The sequence below is a fragment of the Molothrus ater genome, chromosome 2, assembly GCF_012460135.2.
Source record: "Molothrus ater isolate BHLD 08-10-18 breed brown headed cowbird chromosome 2, BPBGC_Mater_1.1, whole genome shotgun sequence".
NCBI classification, from domain to species: Eukaryota; Metazoa; Chordata; class Aves; order Passeriformes; family Icteridae; genus Molothrus; species Molothrus ater.
Window position 1 is genome coordinate 46,441,885 of NC_050479.2, and position 22,231 is coordinate 46,464,115.

The following is a 22,231-nucleotide window of genomic DNA, read 5'->3' on the forward strand; positions in this document are numbered from 1 at the left end:
ATAAGCATGAAAGAACCATTAGAGACCTAAATCCAGCAACCAGTGATGTCTAAAACAAAATCTTAAATAGATCAGCTACTTGAATTATGTAGAGACTTATTTAATGTAAATAAAACATTGGATTCCTTCTAGTCAAAGACTGATAAGAACTTCCAGAGAATGAGTTTATTTTTTCTTAAAATGGTGATGGAAAGTAAAGCTCGACATCTAGGAAACTTCTTTAATTCAGGAAAGACAAAGATCAGAAAATCTAAAATTATGTTTTTTTCAATAAAGTCTTATTTTAGTTAGAGAAAAATACCATTTTGGATGAATCTCTCCCTCTGTTATTTATTTAGAGAACCTGACTACTAGAGGCTGAGGACTTGATGTTTTGCTTTTCAGTTGCCAGAAAACTGTTGTGTTGTCTTTGAAAAGGTAGAACTTATCCTAGACATAGTAAACTAGTTATAATAGAGAAAAGAAAATGAACAATTCAGGAATTGCATCACAACCAGGCCATATGTAAAGTAACAATTACCTAGCATGCTATTAAAAAAATCAATAGGGAAAAATATATTTGTAAGCAAATTCTTAGTGTGCAGAAACTTCAATTTATTTATTTCTAATCAGCTGTTTTGAAAGTGCTTGCTCTGTAGATTTCTAATACGCTCTCTAAGAAATAAAACACAAAATGGAGACACATCTATGCTTGTTTGAACAAAGCACTAGTAAAAATTTAAACTACGTTGTTTGACACTCAGTTTGAGTGTTCTGGTTCTCTTGCTCATAGCATTGCTCAACAATCAGTTTCTTGACTCAGAGAAATAATTTTATCAACTAGATTTTACTTTCTGTTTTACATCAAATATACTAAGTCCTTCCAGGATAATCTAAGAAAAGAATTATTCCTGTCAATTAAGGAACAATAGAATGAAATGAATAAAAAAAGCCAAAGAAATATGACCAAAAAACCCCAACATAGACACAGTGAAAAATCCTAACAGTGTTAAACAACTGTATTATTGAATGAATACATTCATATATTATTTTAAAAATGTGGTTAGATTTTTTTAAGAAAAAAAACTCAATTGAAAATATCTCAACTGTATTTTTACAATTAAAAATTATCCTACGAGATTTTTCCAGGGGAGCAAGCGTTCACCATGTTTCATAACTGGGAAACAGTTTACCAAGTGAGTTATTTGTTCAGCTGCTTCAAGAAACATCATCTTCTCATAGAGAACCTCCTTTTTTGATAGAAGAACTGTATTTTTATAAACAAATATAAATACTTAGCACTTTGAGTTGTAAATTACGAATTTAAAACTTAGCAACATCTTTGGAAAGTGAGACAATATTATAGACTACTAGTTCTATAATTTCTGTGGAAAAAAGTATTTTTATTATCTCACAGCTCTTGTCTTATTCCTTATTAACCTTTGAACACTCATTTGTGGATTGACATAATCTCTACATCAGTCCTTATGTGGTGTAGTTCATCGATATATTGACACTAGAATCCATGCACAGACTATGGAATTTCATGGAAGTGGCTAGATCTTCTCAGGGGCTATAGCTGAAACCCTGAATATTTAGTAATCTCTTTTAAACTCCTTTAATTTTGTATTCAGACCAAAAGCAATCCAGGATAAAAAGTTCTGTCCCTGTTTTTCACCTCTACAGAGCTATGGCCAATGAGGACATCTGACAATGAATATATTCAATTAAATGTGCACAAAAATTTAGACCATTTAGTGTGAAAGTCCTTAATACAGCCTGTTTTTAAAGATGCTTGAGTTTTGTATATTTTTGTACCACAAAATGGAGCACTGACTAGAGAAATCCTGAGAGTTAGAATTAGTTGGTAAGTTTGCATGAGTTACCACAGAACTATTTAAGGATACTAACTCATGGCATATAAACAGTATAGTCAGGTCAGCAGGGCTGTTTAGCCCAGAGCTGATACATTTCTGAATTCATAACTAGCTCTTCTGTAACTAGCTGAGACATTTCTGCACAATACACAGCACTAGACTGGACATACCTGTAGGCTGTTGAACCCGTGGTACATCACATTTACTGGGAAACTGGCCTGATTTTCAGAGTGATTGAACCTCTTCAAACGACCCTGGAGATTTCAAATAAAATTATAGAAATTTTAAGCATAAATGTAGTTAATTTAAAATACTAATTTCTTTATATTATTAATCAAATAACTCTGGAACAAATTCTGGTGAATGTGAGGATATTGCTTGTTTTCTTTTGATTACAAATACAGTATTGTTTTTACAGTGTAAACCAGCTAGCTCTATTTATTATTTAATATCAATGTCAATATGTGGCAACATAAGAAATGTTAAAATATGGATAAAATTAACTAGACAATTACCTTGTGCCTAAACTTCAGATGCTTAGACAGACTTTTTGTTTCTGGTTGTGTTGTTTTGTTTTTGTCTTTTTTTAATTCAAGTGCTGTTTTCATCATATGAAAATTAATTAATGTGGTTGTCTTTGAGTCCTCCAGAGACACATCTGTGAAGCTAAGTTTAAGTACTTAAGTTAGACTGGCTCTGTTCCATCCTTTCTGGGAAGAAGTAACAGACTATTCCTGTGATTTATATTCTAGCAATATGAGTAATGTGCTTTTATAATACAGAAATATTTTTGTAACCATTTAGTTTCTTTTAATTTAGTAATTGTAACAATTGGGACTTAAACAAGCACTTAATCTGTCACTTTCATGCTTTGGCAAATAGTTTACATCGTCAGAATTGGAAAGACCATGTAGATGCAAGAACATTTTCAGAGACTTCAATTCAAAGAGATGCAAGACAGCTTTGAACAGAACTGGCCCTTATTTAATCATTCTTCAGACAATGCTTCTGCTCTCTCATAAAGATCTAATACAACAGAACCTTACCCTGAAAAAGGAAATGAGAGAAAGAAAAAATCAATTAATTGAAGTTATTTTCATTCATTCCTAAAACCACCTCTACCAAAAACTATTAATCACAGAAGCCTCTTAAGGCATCATCCTTAGCTCTTCCAGGGTTTACCAAGGTCTTGTTCCATTGCAGATCACTTTACACATGGACTGATATTTATAGGCTCTTCTGATTTCAAAATTTTGGATTACAAATTTTTCCCTTTTTTTAAACAAAACTTCCTAATTATATCTACTGTAATGTCAAGCCCATTTTGAATTTTCCCTATGCTTTCTTTGAAACAGAATACACAGATATCTATTTAAAACTGATTTTTAAAGTTGCATCAGTTTTAAATACTTCATTGAGAACCTTTATCCACTTTATTCAGGAACATGATTTTGCCAAACAACTGGTAATAACAAGACAGATATTAGAAAATGATGGTATATGCAAATATTTGCCTATTGGGTGGACACATCAAGATAAACACATACACAAGTCTATTAGTAGCAGAAACTATTTTCATCCCAACCATTTAGGTTGATTTTTCTTTTTTCTTTTTTTTTTTTTTTTTTTTAAGACAAATCACTTGTTCCTCAGTCTCACACAATATCACAATATGCAAAGGATGAATTTATAGCATTTAGGAAAAATTCTTAAAAGTAAGGTATAGCTTTTAACATCCACATGAGAAATGTGACTTCTTTTTTTAAGTGTATTTAAGAGTACCTGAAAAGTTTAAAAAAAGGTTCTCATTTTTTTCTTCAATAACTGGATTTATTCACCTGTTAAATGAGTGATATTTTAGACAAATTTCATTGAAAAATGTAGAAATAGAGGAACAGTATATCCTCAAATTCTCTTCCTTTTGACTTTTATAACCTAGCTCTTTAGCAGTCTGGAGAAATTAATTTTCATTTCCCACATAATAATACTCCATAACTGGCTCAAACATTTAGGCCCACTGCCTGCTGCTGAGATCAATCCTGCTTACCATCCTCTCACCTCTGTCTATTTTCATGTGACCACAAAGGAATTTTGTAATTTATTTTATCAATATGGAAGCTAATTTCCTTTTTTTTGCAAGATTTTCCTTTAGTTGGAGGAGAAAGGTAATTTGACACCTTGCAGAAGCACAGGAGCAGATACCTGTAAAAAAAGGGTTCAGGCAGGATATGGAAGAGAGGAGAGAAGATTCACACTGTGTTTTCAGCCTAGTGCAATCACAGATCAGCCTGAAGCTACATTTCATATCTAACAGAGACACCATAGTAAATATCCACTATAAACTTAGGTTGTTGATTTACAGTTCCGTCATGGTTGTTAGGGTGTCCATTTTATTTAAGTACAAATAAGTAACATGTTGACACAATAAGATGGCAATATTTTTCAGTCTGTACTTTACATAGTTCCATTAATACCTTTAAATTGATTTAATAATCAATATATGCCACAAGATGCTTTTCCAAAATCATTATGTAAAATGTTGCATATCTGTTAGGTGCTACTAAGGGAAGAAAATCTGGATGTTCTGTAGGCAGAAAACGCAAGCATAATAAAAATAGTAAATATGAGCCTTTCAGCGTGAGACTTTGTACATTATTTTCTATTTTTGCTTTGCACACAAATAGAAGCATAAGTTCTTATTCTCATTGCACAAAGACCCATATTTCCCATGAGACTATTATGTAGTCTTGTATTGGGTTGGCATGGTAAAGTTTTGAAGAAGATAAGTGTGGGGAGCAAAGTGTTTTTAAGATTTGATTTTATATCTCATTATTCTATGCTGATTTGATTGGTAACAAATTAAACTAATTTCCCCAAGTCAAGTCTGTTTTACTCATGGTGGTAACTGATAGAGTGATCTCTCTCTGTCTTCATCTTGACCCACAAGCTCATCATTATATTTTTTCTCCCTTATCCCACTGAGGAGAGTGAGTGACAGTGCAGCTTTGGTGGGCACCTGACATCCAACCAGGTTCAACCTACCACAACTCTGTTTCCTAATCAAACATAAAAAATATTCCTTTACTAAGGTTATTTCATATCATCATGTAATTTCTCTTTTGTTCTTTAATCATAATTTTCAATATAGTGCCCATGTGTATAAATACTTTGTCAAGACTGAAAGGAATATTCAACCTAAATCCACATTGTTTCAGTTGCATGTTTGAGAGACAGCAAGGGAAACACTAAAACAATGATCTGAACCTTTTTCACTGCATATGAACATTTCTCCTTGCCATTTCCAGCATGGTTGCTTCAACGCCATACGGCAGTTCCTCCCACTCAGCAGATGTCGCTCCCCATACTACCATCTCACAGTTTCCTCTTTATTCCTCTGCAGACAGTTGCTGAGGAATAAGCACCATCCTGCAGTGACATGCTCAGGTTGAAACCCATACAACTGGAAAAGACTTATTAGTTTAGACTTAATGTGCAATTATCTTCCTGCTTTGGAGAGCCAGACTGCAGACACACACACACCCCCACATACCACACTGTTAGTATTTGAAGTCAGACAGTACTTACAGGTGTTAGCTGACATAAATATACTTTGCAAATTATTTCTGAGGTGAGATCCCAAATCCCATATTTTCACAGTCAAGTCTTTTAACTGGGTGAACTTGTGAATATAGACCTGGTATTGAGCTAGGAAACCAATTCATTTTTGCTTTTTCTGATCAGTTTCTGCACATCAAAATATATTGCTGTATATCAAATAATTATTCTAATTCGATATGAGAACACGTGAATCTTGTACATTTTGTTATAGATATTTTTACTTTTACTGCTCATTTTCTTATATCATTACTGTTTCCAGTAAATTTTTCTTATCTTAACCCATGATTCACCTTTTGTGCCTCCAGTTGTCCTCTCCAACCCTCCTCAGGGGAGGGGGAAGGAGAGCAGGGAGAAATTGCTGTATGGTTCTAGTGGGAGCACTAAACTTGAGAATATCCTTCCTAAACCACAGTGGGGAAAGGAAGCTGTACAGATATTTATCATTTGTTGGAAGTTATAGCTCATGGGTAGCTTTTGATGGCTCAGAGGGAATTTAGATAGTCCACAGAATAATTTGAATAAGGGTCAACAGAAACAAATAAACAAAAATACTGTATGTAGAATTACTTGATTCTGGTCATATCTGAAACCTGAACATAGAACTACTTATTTCTGAAGCTTTTTTTTATAAACTCTATCCATGTGCAGTAGAAAGTTTGTTTTTCTCCCCACAGTTCACAAAACAGTTGTTCAAGCTATGCTTAAGATTTGTACAAATGACAACTTGAAAACAAAGGAAAAATACAGCATTACTCAAGCTGTTGTCTTGAGATGCCTTTCTCAAAGATATCAATATTTCATGCTTTCTGAATGGAATCAACTTCAACTGCAAAACTGATGGAACCTTCTTAAATTTTTGGTACATATTAGGCAGGAAGGAAACAATCTTAAAATTATGAGTCAGTGCAGTAAGTGTGAGTTACTCATTTAGTTTAAAGCTAGCTATTTTGTATTAGCCAGTTTCTCACATTCATCTTTAAGATCAAGACAATTTGTGACATAATTAAAAAAAAAACATATATCCTAGCATGTTACCAGTGTTTCTGATGGATTCCTTTGCTTAACATATACATGTATATGTCATATGTGTTAATCAAAGGAATTATGTGGCATGTACTTTAAGATAAAAATTTTCTAAGTAATGAATATAATCTATTGAGAACAAGTAAGAATATATCATAATCAAATTTATTGTTTCTTTTTAAAGAATTTCCTTTATTCTTATAATCTGTTCTTTAATATTTCTGATACATTTTTATTGTCTAAATGTTTATTCTATCAGTAAATAATGCTTATCTTCAAGCACAAAGATAAATTAAGTTTCTGTTGTCTGTGAATCTGGTTTACAAGACTATTTAGGTATTCTTCTTGTTATGAACACCAAAGAGACTGCAGAGTCCTTCAGCCAGATTGAGTGTTCAGTCTTGTGTTAATATATATATGTAGGGTCCAGGAATCAGTAAACACTCTTGAGTGTGTTTTCTGTTTCTAAACAAAAAAATCTATAGACTTTCTCCTGAACATGCACTTAAATTATTAGAGAATGTAGACTAGGTTCATATAATGAATAGAGAACAGGAACTAAAATGAAACAGTTTAAAATAATACAAATGGTCACTTTACATAATTTTTTGGTCTTTGCATGTTTTTATTTTGATTTATAAAACCAAGATATGTTAGAAATATTGCTTAGCTCAAAAATAAAACTCTTTGAAATCTGATTAAAAGCTCAAGCAGGCCCAAGCAGATATGTTTGGCTTACTCACAGACCATTTTTCAGTTTTTGAAATGGACTCTTACAGTTTCTGGTATGTTGGTGAATAGTATTGAGGGAAAAGGATTGCAAACCTGGATGATTCAGAGTTGCTGCCACAGGATGAGGTTAAGGTCACTAGAGTAATCTACAAAGTGTTTAAAAGGTTCAAGGCCATAAAACAATACCTAAATGGCAGGGTGCTAAACTATAGGTTGGACTTGATGTTCTCCAAGGTCTTTCCCAAACTAGTTGATTCTGTGAGTCTGTGATTTATCCTTCTCACAGTGCTTGTGATCAGATAACTCAGCCAACTATCTGAAGTAGTATGTCAGTGTGGACAAACTGGAGTTTTCCTTAGTTCTCTGGAAAGGTCAAATTTCTCTGGTGATTCATGTAAAGCCCAGGGACCTTCTAGTGGTCCCTATGTTCATAGGCATTAAGGTGTGGGAGAATAAAAATTGTTCAGACAAACTTAATTTTTCTGATCTCCAAAGAAAAAGCAAATCAGATTGCAAGCGTATATTCTTGATAGTTTTCAGACTTGTTTCTGAGGGTGTAGCTGTCAAAAACTGCTTAAGCACTTCTGAAGAATAGCAGGCCTATTGGCTTATTCTTGTTTATTTGTTTGGTTTTTTGTTCTGTTTTCTTGTCATTTTGGAAAATTTTATAAGACCAAAAGAGACAAATTCTCACAGGATTCACTTTCTCAGCTGATGGCAAAAGCAGTTAAAAAATGCAGGGCTTTGTTACAAAATAAGTGTACACTGTAGGAAAGCAGGGGGAGGAAGGGTAAGCATTACAAGTAATATTAGGGAATAAAGTCTCAAAGAGTCTTAGATTGAGCAGGAGTGTGCAGCTATGCCTGGTTGGAATTAAAATATTCTGATTTCAGAAGGAAGTGACATTGTGGACATCACTGGTGAAGCAGACTTGATGTTTAAACATATCATGAATTTAAACAAAAATCTATAAAATTCCTCTTTTACTGTATCCATTCAGAGTATTTTGAAAGCTTGAAAGTTAAGTATCTTGGATTAAAAATAGTAATAGGTATAGTTCACAGTTAATATGTAATTGTTCATTATAAATCTATGAGTGCTTATTTTTTTAAGTATCAAGAAGTGGGCCTTCTTTAGGCATGATTTAGTTATTTCATAAAGTCAAAAACCTGATTACACTATTCTAATGCATTTGTGCTGTTAAAAGCTCTTTGGATTTGTTTAGTTGGTTTTGGTTTAATTGGATTTTCATTCAATTAAAAAAAAGACAAAGGATTTGTGTAACAGCTCACTTATATCTGAACAATTAACTACCTGTCAGCTGGATTGCTGTGTTGTCTACACAGTAAAAATTGTAAGTAGATGGAGCAAAAATTTCAGTGGACAGAAAGTCAAAATGTGAGATAAATGGCTAGTTGTGGAAGTCTTATTTTTTGTATTTTAGAGAACAGACATGAAAAAACATTGTTCTTTTTTCAGTGATGATGTGAAAACAATTATCTCAGTCTTCCTATTTGTAATGAAAAAATAATTATTCTGTGTCTTTCTAGGATTAAGTACAAATTTTTGACCCTAAATGATTTGATCCTTCATACTCCAGAGTATTTAAAAAATTTAGATATAATGATTGAATTCTTTTAGAAATTTCTGTGTCCAACTCATTTCTGGTCTTGTCATGTTTTCAAGAATTGTGGATTTAGAGAAGCAGAACATGTATGTAGGTGGTTCCATACTATGGAAGTAAAACTGTGATTATTACTTCATTCAAGTCTAACTAAATTTTGACTCTGTTACTTATAAAAAAGATAATGCATCCTCTTGACAGTTGGAACATTCGCATATTGAATGGGAATTATGGTTTTACGGATATTTACATATGTAACAAATAACATAGTTAATTTGAAAAAGAATAATCACAAATTGTGTAACTGTGCAAAACTTATTTTCCTGTGGTTTTTTGCTTTTGTTTTTTGTTTGTTTTTCTTTCATGAGTGAATAGTTTAAACAATTGAACATTTTAGACAATTGAAAATGCAAAGTTGAAGCTCTTTGAAATGCTTAAGTCACATTCGGCAAATATATCTGTAGTTCAGACAGATATGGTAACTATTTATTCTTTTATATTCATAGTCTGATGTACTCTAAAAGAATATTTAGAACAATTCTAAAGCAGTACTACTACTTATTTTTGACATGGTTGAACTTTGGTTGTCATTTTTCTTCATATCTGGGTATCTTGCAGTTCTACATTTTCATATTTGTGAGTGAGTGAAAGCAGGTTTCCAAAGTCCTCATTTTGGAGTACATGTTTTCTTGAGTCTTCTGAGTCTTTATATATATATTTTACCATTAACTATCAGACAATGTTTCCATCTGTCACAGTTCCCACAGAACTATGGCTTAATGTTGAAGTATTAGGTTCTCCAGATTAATCCCTTCTCACAGTTCAGGTTTAGGTTATTAACAAGATGTCAAGACAGGTAGATTTCAATTAAGACACTGGGAAAATTCATTCTGACTTATCCATATCTTGGTCTTATCTTTCTTATTCCCACTTTTTTAAGCAATTCCCTGTTTAAATAGCTCCCTGTTACTCTTCCTAAACTCTCTTCAATGATTTCATGCCAGCAGACCTGATAACTCAAAAGATGATCAAAAAATAAAATATAGAGTATCCTGATTTAGAAATATATTCACAAGGATCATCAAAGTCCAATTTCTAGCCCTGCACAGGTGTCATGGTTTAGGAATGGTATTCCCCAATCTAATTTTCCTGTTGAAACTCATGTGCCACTCACTGGCTTCCCTCTATCCCTCCCCTGAAGGAAAACTGGAGACACAAAAGGCAAGATCACAGGCTGAGAAAAGAACAGTTTACTGGAAACAGCAAAGATATAAGAAAATTAATAGTAATAGTAGCACTATAAATAACAAAGTGTACCAGATTCACATGTGATTTCTTAGAACCAGTGCTCCCTCTGCCACATTTACTCAACCCAAAGGAACCACTTCTCTCCCTCCCCCCTGCCTCTGGCATGGATATGAGGTGCATAGAATAACCTCCATGTCCTAGCCATGCCTCCTTCTGGCTACTGGCAAAAGTCAACCCTGTCCTGGCCAGAACCAGGACAACAGTACAGCCCCAAGAATCACACCACGTGCCTGACAGGATATTGCAAATGTTTCTTTAACTCTGTCAGACTCGGTGCCATGACTTCCCTGCAGGGCCTGTTCCAGTGTCCAGCTACCCTCTGGTTGATGAACTTTTTCTGAATATCAAACCTAAACCTCCTCTGACACAGCTTCCTGCCTTTAGCTTGGGTCCTATCACTGGTTATAAGAGAGAAGAGATCAGTACCTTCCCCTCATGCAGAAACTGTAGACAATAAAGAGGGGCTTTGGTCACTTAGTCTGTTCAGGCTGGAGAAGAGTGATCTCCCCTCTTCTCCCGACTGAACAGACTAAGTGACCAAAGCCCCTTCTCATATGCTAGGCCCTTCACCATCTTTGTGGCCCTCCTTTGGACACTCTCTAATAGTTATATATCTTTCTTATACTGTGGCACCTAAAACTGCACACAAGGACTTGAGGTGAGTCTTCACTAGCACAGACAGAATCAGGAAAATCACCTCCCTTGACCAGCCAGTGATGCATCCCAGGACACAGTTGAACCTTCTGGTGGTCATGTCACACTGTTGACCTAGTAGAATGGGACTTAATGTTAGAAGAACCAAGGCTTGAATAGTGGAGACTAGTAAGTTTATAAGAGTAGTGCTATATGGAGGTTGAAATACTACTGAACCAAGTGGAACCCAGCTCCTGACAAATTATGCTTTTGAGACCTTTTTTCCTCTTTTTATTCTTGCAGAATTGTCTTCTGCCATTTAAGACTGAACAGAAAGCCTTTAGACATGCTTCTAGAAAGCCAAATTATTTCATCACCTTAACATGATGGGTTTTATGTAAAATAAAGTAACAGATGGTAAGGTGTAGGTCTAAAGATAAAGGGCTTTTCCAATTACTTATGAAGAGGCAAAAAATGAGCAAATCTGCATAATTTTTTATATAATAAAATGGTAGAAAGCAATTTCCAGACTGATTGGAATAGGATGCCATTAAAATTGCTTCTTAAGGGAATATTTTAAGTGCCTGTTTTTCAGAATGAAGTGCCTGTAATTCATGGGCATAGATAACAGCTGTACTGGCCTCTGTGTGTAAAGTCGTATTTCCATGATTTCAAAATTTTCATAAGTTATATGATTTATGTAAGAATTTATGGTTACTCAAAGGCATCAGAAATGCAGTTTAAGTGCTACTACTCATAAGACTTGCCAAAGGATTAACATCAGCAGATTTATTTTCTAAATTTTATTGTTATTGTATATCATCCTTCTTCTAATATCATGTCTATGTACTACAATAATTTCATCCTAAAGTAATTCAGAGTATAAAATCCAACTGAAGAAATTATTATAAAAACGACATATTAAAGAGATGTATTTGTAAAAATATTTCTATAATTAGAATTTTATTCATAGAGAAAGAATAGAGTTTATTTATAAGAACAAGTCACCTCTTTGTACACATCCTGACAAAAAAAGCATCACATATTCTGTTATGAATTAACCTGAATCTATTTAGATTTAGTATGATTTTCCTGTTTTCAATGTATGTAGTGTATGTTGTTTAACAAACTATTTGGAAATACTTTTTTGTTTGTTTGATTTCTTATAAAATGAAGTCTAGAAAAACCTTTTTGGCTATCACTGGTGCTCATCTCATTGTAGTTGAAACTAACACATCTTTGAAATATTTCAAGCAATAGTCAAATTTAATATGCACATGGATTTATGAATGATTGCCATAAATATTCAAAGTGGTGAGACAAAGTTTTCCCTGCAAATGTAATTTTCTCAGACTCTGCAGTGTTTAATAGGCTATTGCTCTAACATGCTCTATTTAGTTTTGCAACTTCTATATTGGAAGCGTAAGTTTTTTCAGAGTGAACATTCCTTTAACAGTCAGTGGACCTTACAGTACAGATCACTTCTGTCACTGAATAAGTTAAAAGTGTTGAGTACAAAATATTAAGTAATCTAATGTAGTTTTAACATTTATAACCATATAGAAAAGCATACTTATAAAGGTTCTGATAAACTTTTGCAAATGGAATGACATGCTTCACTAGTAAGAGAGAAACAGCAATATACTTTAATAAAGTAGTGAGTTAATTAAGAAAAATTCAATCATAAATGCAACAGTGGTTTAACAAGATTGGATGGGAAGGTACATTTGGCCATTTACTGCATAGAGGACAGGGTCGCATAAAGATGTGAGGGACAACCTTCTGTTGAGGCAGGAGGTTCAGAAAGAACCCACCTGCCCATTCTCAGAGAGGAGTCAAGGTTCACATTAGTCTGAGACTTGGTCAACAGTTTATGGCTAAAGGATTCTATAGGCACAATGAATCCTATATATCACTTAGCTAAGATTTCAAATTTTAGCATGCTAATAATCACTTTCCAAGGATCTGTTGTAGCAGGGAAATTCTCAGCCTCTAGGAGTAACCTTGAGAGGCACCCCTACTCGAAGTGAAGTCCTAGTGTGAGGCCCCTGCTATGCCGGAGAGCTCAGCAGGCCAAAGTAGCATGATTGGCTTATTTGTGAACTACCAAGACATCTGAGTCAATGCTCTAGACATCCCCTGTGTACCATGTTGCCATCTGTTCCCCAAAGTCCACAGCAAGCGGGATATGGCTATCAAAACACTGATGTGATTATGGATTAAGCAAGAGGTGGGGGGAGAGAGGCACACTGTCACACTCCATGCATGATTATAGTCAATTTACCTTACCTCCAGAGGCTGGTGGTATGGCCAGTCCATGCATGTGAGTATGCATAAGTTATGTGAGTTTTGAACAGGCACAGTCATAAACTCAGGCACAGATATTTCACCTAATAGAAAGAGCCTGACATACTGGATGCACAGATTTTACCTATTCATTAATTTTAGTCTGAGAATCTCTCTTAGTTCTCATAAAAATCTTTCAACCTTTACTTGTCAATCTACTTCTACCAGAACCAGCCAGGTTCCTTCACTCAAAGCTTGTCAACACTTTTCAAAATGTATCTTCTAATTTCAGTCACAGAACAAAGAGAGATTTTCTAAAAATATTTTCCTTTGTCTATTCAACAGCTGCTTAATTTAAAGCAGTTCAACTGTAGATATACAACTATCTTGTCCTAATAAAGGACTATGAAAAAATTACCACAGTACTCTTTGAACAAATAGTCTTGAAGAACGCAAACGTTTCTAGGTTTCAAAAGAATACAGTGATTTTTTGTACATCTTTATTTTAATGTATCTTTAATGTGTCCTGGAACTTTATATGCAATATCTTAATGAAAAGTGATAGGTTAGCTTTCAGGAATTTTAAAGCTGGAGAAAAGTATCTGGTGTATTCAAAATCTTCCTCTTCTGTGAAACGTTTATAGTGTCCTTTACTCAGAGCTAATTGTGAAATTGTAAGGCATAATGAGTGTTTACTTTTTCTGAGCACCCAAAATTACTTGGAAATGGTAATGCCCTAGCTGTCTTTTGATGTCTTTCTACAGCTGTCCTGGAAAGACTAGTAAAGTTCAGGATCTATTTGAAATAAGTTAAAGGATAAAAACCTAATTAGTGCCAATCAACATTATTTTTTCAACAGTATGTCTACTAAAAGAGGTTGTTTTGGGAAAGAAATGTAAGGGGAACATTTATGTACTTAGAAAATTTTCAAAGGGGTAATTTTAAGGCATCCTAATTCAAACCAACAAAAAATATTAGTTCCTGCTATGGGAGTGATAAATATTTAATGTAATATTTATAGTGAAGAAAAAATTGTCTGTACTACTGCAGGCATATGGATCTGATCATCCCAATATACAAAGTGTAGGACAAATTAGAATATAAGAGAAATTGAAAAATATGAAAAGGATTTCAGAGAAAATTTAGGGATTTTATGATCACTTGATGACGTACATATTTATATATATGAATATCACAGGTATTTAATTTAGGGTGTATGTTCTTAAATTTATCAGAGGAATGAAATGCAAAGCATGCATCTGCCTGGACTTCAACAAAGCACTTGATATAGCACCATGTGTAAAATACAGGTCAAATTAGAAAAGATAAAAATTACTAGAACTGCAAAATTATTTAGATAAAAAGATAAAAGATAAAAATTACTAGAACTGCAGAAACTGCAAGGTTCTAGTCAAAGGGGAGAAGACAGCAGATATTATTGATATTAAATATATTATGAAAGATAAATGAAATTATGTTTCTCAAGGGTTAGGTCAGTAATACTCTTAAGTGAATTTAAAGATACGATGTATGAATCAGGAATACCTCAAGAACTTTTACCAATGTTGAAAATGTAAAAATCATTGTAATCCTAGAGAAAATGAAGGCTCATTCCACACAAGTGCTGCTTAAATAAGTACAAGCAATCAGAATAGTGTCATTGAAGAAAATAGCAATAAAGCAGGAAACAATTTCTTCTAACAGTGTTTGCTCTTCTGTTCTATAAAATAAAATCCATTACTTTGACTTTCAATGCCAATTTCTAAGATATTCTTCTTTGTGTTGCAGAAAGTTACTTGTACAGATGTGTACATTTCACTGAGTGGTGAGTAACTGATGAATCAGTTCTAGCTGACAGACTGGTAGCTTCACAACTTTAATGATTTTTTTTAATTGTTCATACTCACAGGAGAAAAATTGGGTGAATTTTGGTACCACAGAGGTAGACATATAACTTTTGACAGTACAAAATTTTGTGTTTTGTAACTGGAAACTAGTAAGAAAAATCACTGACAAAAGGGCAGAAATTTAGGCTCATTGAAGGAGCTGTATCATATTCAGTCCTATGAGGTACCAATATGTCACAGCTGTGAATAATGCAAATGGTGTCCTAGGATTTGTCAGCTGAGTTAGGACAATATTAGTTCCATTATACAAAATTCTGAGGAGATAGTCTCTGAAATATGTGCTCTGGTCATTCATATTGAAAGGAGATGAATTTAAACTGACAGATGGAGAGAGCTTCTGTGATAATGTAGAAAATTGGAAGTGTATTATATGAGAAGAGATTGGAAGCACTGGGCTTGGTTAGTCTGGTGACACAAAGGCAAAAAGGGGATAAGCTTGCTGCCTATAAATTCATCAAATGTTACAGACTATGTTAGGTAAAGGGTTGGTAAAGGAAAAAATGGATACAATAAATATGTTTTGCTTGAAACTGAAGAATACCTAGTAATTCTATGACATGTATGGAAGCCTAGTGTTTACAATGTATTACAGGAGAAAAACCAAAGATTAACAAAACAAATATTACTTTAAATAGATTTTCATATTTTTTTAAAGGATTAACAACTCTGATTCCTGCAATAAAAGAAGCCACTGCTATATGAATGTATTGCATGAACAATTAATAGGTCATGTACTGAAAGACATATACAGATATGAAATGTATACATTGACTATAGGCCTGCATGACTTTAAATACCTGGTAAAACATCTGGAAATATGAATCTGAATAAAATCTACCAACTGATTTGTTATGGAGCCAGTTGCAGGCCTGGGAATAACAGATTCTACTATCTGTACAGGGTGGAAAGAACTCTTTTTTTTTGAATTCTTAAAAAAGAGATTTTCACTTTGCCTCTAGGTCAGCATGAACTTGCACATTAATCTGTAGAAGATAGTAAAAGCTATCTATTCTATGGCAGTGTGAAAATAAAGTGTTGGTAATAGTATGAAAATTACGGTAAGATAATTCCAGGGACTTTTTTGGCAAAGGAAAAAACAACAACACAAATCCTCTATAGCCACAGCCGATGATAATCAAATATAATGTAGAAACGCTTGAGAAAAGTTCTGGTTGAACAACATGCATTGTGATAGACTGTTAGAATTTAGGGAGAATATATCCATGTCCAGAATCTGATTTTTCTCCTAGTATGCATAATCTGCTACTAGTCTGTAGTTATCTGTTTTCTGTGACAACTCTTCAGGATTCACACAAAATTCATATCGCCTCTTTCTTCTGCTCTTTACCACTTTCTGCTCAATACCATTGCTATTGAAGGCTTAGTTCTCGAGGTCCTTGGGGTTATTCTGGGTGCATTTTAAATGCAGCTATTGTTCTGGCATGAATAGAAGCTAGTGAAAGCATAGGTGGTAAAAATAAAATCTGAATATTTACAAGCAGAAAAATAGAGGTCTTAGTAAAAGACAAATGCTTCTGGTGTAAGAGAGGCATCTCAAAAAATGTGATTCCAGTGCCTTAGCCCAGGCATTTTGCTTAATTTTAGTGACATCCTTGGACATATCTTCCAGTTCAGTGTGGATGCCTCAGATGTCTTAGGTGCCTGTGATGGATGCACTCAATCCCTTGACCAAACCAGCAGTAGTTCAACAGAGACTTCAGAGGAGGTAAAGGTATGATCTGCAGGCAGTGCAAGATCTCCTGCAGTTCCATTCTGTTCTCTGAAAACCCACAAAGGAGCAGAGTGACACAGTGAGCATTGAGGCACAAGTGTGTGAGGAAGAAGTAGCAGGGACACGTGAACCGACTGCAACGCCCATTCCTTGTCCTTGTAATGCTGTGGGGAAGGAGGTAGGGAACTCGGCAGAAAAGTGGAGACTGAGAAGAAAGGACAGGGGTGGAGAAGGTGTTATAAGATTTGAGTTTATTTCTTATATCCTACTTTGATTTTATTGATAATGAATTAACCTAATTTCCCCAAGTTGAGCACATTTTGCCCATGACATTAACTGGTGAGTGGTCAGTCCCTGTCTTTATCTTTACCCATTAGGTTTTCATTACAATTCCTTGCCCCTTTCCTGTAGAGGAGGAGACTGACAGAGTGACTTTGGTGGACACCTGGCTTCCAGCTGGGGTCAACCCATCACAATACAGAAATCCTAGTAGACCAGTGTCTACTAGGACATAAAGATAATACTCTACCGGCTCCTCCTTAGCTTTCCAACCCTGGCAGATGGCACAATTGCTTGAATAGTTTTCAGGGCTTTTCCTGACTTGTGCTGCTATGTAAAAAGCTGTAGACACAAATTATTTATATCTGCCTAAAATTAATCAATTATTATTTTTTTCCTAGTCAATTAAAGCAAAGTTTAAGATAAAATTATAAACAAAACATTATACATATGCTTCAATTCCTAAATACAGATTCATATAAAAAAATAGATAATAGTTCTTTTAATTCCAAAATGACAAATACATTTCTCATCAGGAAATGAGAATCAAGGTGCTATAACAGACTTCCCAAAATAATTTTTGGAAGCATTATGCACTTTCTGATGTGTGTACATTCATGTGATTTCTGAGAAAGTGCAATTATATCTAAAAAATTATTGATACAATGTAAAAGGTATGAAAAAATATGAAGCAATTTTTAAAACAAAAAATTAATTCAAAAAGCTTCCAGGTTTTAAAAATATTTTAGAACAGCAGTAGGATTTTATAAAGCAAAAGACTCCCTTCTCTTATGTCTCTAGAGAGATCATCATCACAGTATAAATTTATTATATATTTGCATACATCAATATCTTCAAGATCTTGTTACATGTTATCTTGCTGTAAAAACAGACCTAATATGATAAAATGAAGTATTTGATATATAAGCCTAACAGCAGACAACTGTATTAAACCAGGTTCATCTAACACTGGTTAGGTCCCTGAGACCTTCAAAGTGAAATGAAATCACACAAGAGCTACAGAAGGCCTGCACTGGCAGCAGGTGAGCAGAATATTCATCAGCATCTCAAACAGTATTAGATTCTCATGTGTAGGCAACAGAATCAAGCCCCTGGTGTGCAACCTGGGATTAACTGAACTGTTCTCTAGACATCACTGACTGTCCTGGTTAGATTTACGTTGACTATAATCTAAATTCAGATGCCTGGTTCATATAAAGACACTTAGGTATAGATACAAAAAAACATTTGAGAATAGACAGATAAATGCAGTTACTACTGAGCTGAACCCAACACCTAAAGCTCATTAGAATTCAAACAGAAATGCAAAAACTATCTTCATTAATTTGTAAAAAATGCTTTTTTATTCATATTTTCTAATCCATTTTGCATCCACATTAAATTTTTACACTCTGAAGATAATAATTTACAAGGTATGATCAGTGTCATATATTTTAATATTTTTCAGTTTATCCAGTCTTTACTTGTACTACTTCATGACCTATTTCCCATTAACATTTCCTATAAAGATGGCATTCAGCTGCCCTTACTGCCTTTGAGAATCAGTTCTCGATTCTTTTCTGCAAGGAGAGAAATTACAATTAGCTTGGTTTCTAAAAAAACTTGACAGCTATAAAAGATTTTTTTTTTCATGAAAGCTAGGTTTATAAGAATCATGCAGCCAAAATCTGGGGTATACAGTAATTTGACCTGTGTAGAATTTCATTCTAGTTATCTATTATGATTTTAATAATAAAATATTGTAGATTTCAGCAGAAGTAGTAATATTTAGAAGTAGCATAAACATTTCAGAAGATGGCAGATCCTATCTTTGTGATCTGACAACTAAAAGCGATCAGTTCAAAACAAGACAAGACATGTTTTCCGTTATGCTAAGAAAAACTAAAAATCATCAAACCCCCAGATGTTCCTGAGATATTAATGGTTCAGGTTCAGCTAATTTTAATAGCTGAACTCCACAGGGGCATGTCTTTCAAAGAATATGTTTTAGGCAATATACCTTTATTTTTCAGTAGCTTCTCATATGTCTCGGAATCAGAATCTTTGACATGACAATAACAAAACAAAGCAAAAGAGCAACAACAACAAAAACAAAACTAAACAAAAAAGCAACAAGCATTAAAATGGGCCAAAATTAGAGCTGGGTTGCAAGTTTTGAAGATGTTTAATACAGTACATCTAACACCAGAACTATCCAGAGAATACTTGGATAACTTTAGGTCATCTTTATCCTGCCACAAATTGTTCACAGAATCACAGAATCATGAAGTTTAGAAGTAACTTCCAGAGGTCATTTAGGTCCTAAATGCATCTTCTGTGCAGAGCAGTTAAATCAGATTGCTTTGAGCTGTGTGCAGTAAGTTTCTGAGTATTTCTACAGACAAATATTCCACAATTTCTCTGGGCAACATGTTCCAGCATTTGACCACTCTCATATTAAGTACTGTTCACTTTTTTCTTGTGAAACTTCACAGCATGTTCCCTTTTCAGGCCCAGTAGGGAAATGATTGCTTTTTCTTCAGCTGAGATGTGTACAAGCATTGAAAAACAAGGTCACTGAAAGTTGCTGATTTACTTGTCTTTCCATAACTATTCAGTGTCTTCATTTCATGCTATTAAAATCAGAATTACCTCAGGTGTATGGAGTACAATGTCTTCACAGAAAGAAAGGAAAAACCTTGCAAACTCCAACAAATTAAGTTGATCCTATGAATTTCTTAAATTTTATGCATGGCTATCATTTTCTTCTGTCTTCTGGTAAAATTTTTTGGGTTCAGATCTGAGTGAATGCAAGATTGGGAGACCAGGACTAGAGAAGTGAAAGAACCAAACATGTGAGAATGATCAGCAGATGTTCCTATTTACCTGATACTGCCTAATGTGTCACCTCTTCATTATACAAAAAAGAAGCAAATGAGAACAGGGGTTTAACCTCTTAGCCTACATTTTCCCCCCTTTTTTTATCTTCAACTGTTTTTTTCTTACTCTTCATTTTCATTTCCATTCTTAGTTAAATATATATATGTACTTATTATATATTCATGTCTATTTGTCCATATATAAAACCAAAATGAAATTAAACTAACCCTCTATTATTAATCTGCAATGCTCTATTTTCATCTTTAATCAAACTGAAGAATAGATGTGGGAAATGCAAGGCAAAGGTTAACATCTCTATCCTATTATAGCTGTAGTCACTTGAGACAAAGAAAGTGTATCTTTAAACACTCTTCTTTTTTCTTTTCTTTTTTTTTCAGCTTACTGCAGTCTTTTTGCTTGGTTTTCAGTAATAAATTTGTTCAAACTCTGTGTGTTGTCTAAAGATTTCGAAATGTAGTATATACTTCAAATACCGATACCCACAGCCTAAATTATGTCAGCCAGAGTTGTAAGGTAAATGTTTGGTTCAAGTCTTGCAAATAATGTTTGAGTTAACAAACCTTTATTCATTTCCTAATATTTTTTCATATCCTGAAGGTACTTCTATTGCATATTTGAGTATTATCTCAGAACAGTGAAATATCTGCAGCTTCCACAGCATAACAGCACTGGTCTTGGTGATCTAGGTGCCAAAAGAAACCTGTAATAACTCATTTGTCCAGGGCAAGAAGGAAAGCCTGGTGAAGGCTCTAGAGCATAAATCCAAAGATGAGCAGCTGAGGGAGCTGGGGTTGTTTAGGTTCGATAAGAGGAGGCTCAGGGGTGACCTTACCTTTCTCCTCAGATCGCAGCAAGAAGGGATCACCCTGCAACCAGTGACAGAACAAGAAGACATAATGTCAAGCTGTGCCAGCAGAGTTTCAGGCTGGACATCAGGAGGGATTCCTCCATGGAAGGGGTTGTTAAACATGGGAATGGACTGCCCAGGGAACTGATGGAGTCACCATCCCTGGAAGAGTTTAGGAAAAGACTGTGGTACTTATAGCCATGGTCCAGTTGACAAGGACAACCCCTGAAGGGTTGGACTTGACAATCTCAGAGGTCTTTTTCAATATAAATGATTCTGTAGTTCTGTGATTCTCACTTGCCCAAAATGTGAAGTTATTCCTTGTAGTATTAGATAAATACATGCCTGATCTGTACAACTTCAATTGTCAAATCTGATTACATAAAACCTGGAATGTTTTTCAGCTCTGAAAATCATCACGTACAAATATCTAGCTGTGGACAAGGGAAAGTAAATCTTACAGAAAAATAAAACTGTATGTCTTTTAAAGATTGCAAAACAGGTTCAAAACAGTTTGTCAAGGTATTTGACTAGTTTCAAATAATTGAAATTTGTCTTACCTCCTCCTTTTTCTTTTAGCACATTTAGTTTTATTTATAGCTGTCCTTCCTCTGTCTTTTGTTACTTTTCTGATGTCACTTTTGTTTTAAAATCTCTTGTATCCTCCTTATTCCCAGGCCCTGGACACCAGAGAGAAAAGTCTGGAGGAAGGAAGACCTATCCTTGGTAACAAAGGATCAGATTAGGGAACAAGTTAGAATTTAGAACCATAGCATGAATCAAGTTGGAATAAATCTTTAAGGATCATCCAGTCCAAATCACATTACATGGACAGGGATACCTTCCTCTAGATTAGGGTACTCAAAACCTTTTTAAAGTGCTTTGAACACTTGGAAAGATTTGGCACTCACAGGTTCTCTTGGCAACCTGTTCTACTGTCTTACTGGACTTGTAACAAAAAAAAAAAATCTTCATACCCTATTTAAATATCTCTCCTTTCAGAGTAAATCTATTACTCCTTGTCCTGTCACTCCAGGCCCTGGTAAAAAGTTCCTCTCCATCTTTCTTATAAAAGCTCTTTAAGACTCAGAAGACTGAGTCTTTTGTTTTACAAGATGAACAACCCCAGCTCTCTTAGCCTGTCTTGATAGAATAGGTGCTCTATCCCTCTGATGATTCCCACTGCTATCCTCTGCACGTGCTCTAACATGTCCATGTCTTCCTTGTAATTGGTATTCCAGAGGAATTGGACACAGTACTCCTGGAGGGGCACTCATGAGAGCAGAGTATAGGGAAGGAATCATCCTCCTCCATCTGCTGGCCATTATTCTGTTGATGCAGACCTGGGTATGATTGACTTTCTGGGCTGCAAGCATGCAGTACTGGCTTATAGTTTTTCAACCATCAGTATCATCAAGTCCCTGTCCACCGGGCTGTTTTCAAAATATTCATCTTCATGGTACTGGGAGTTGCCCTGCTGACCCA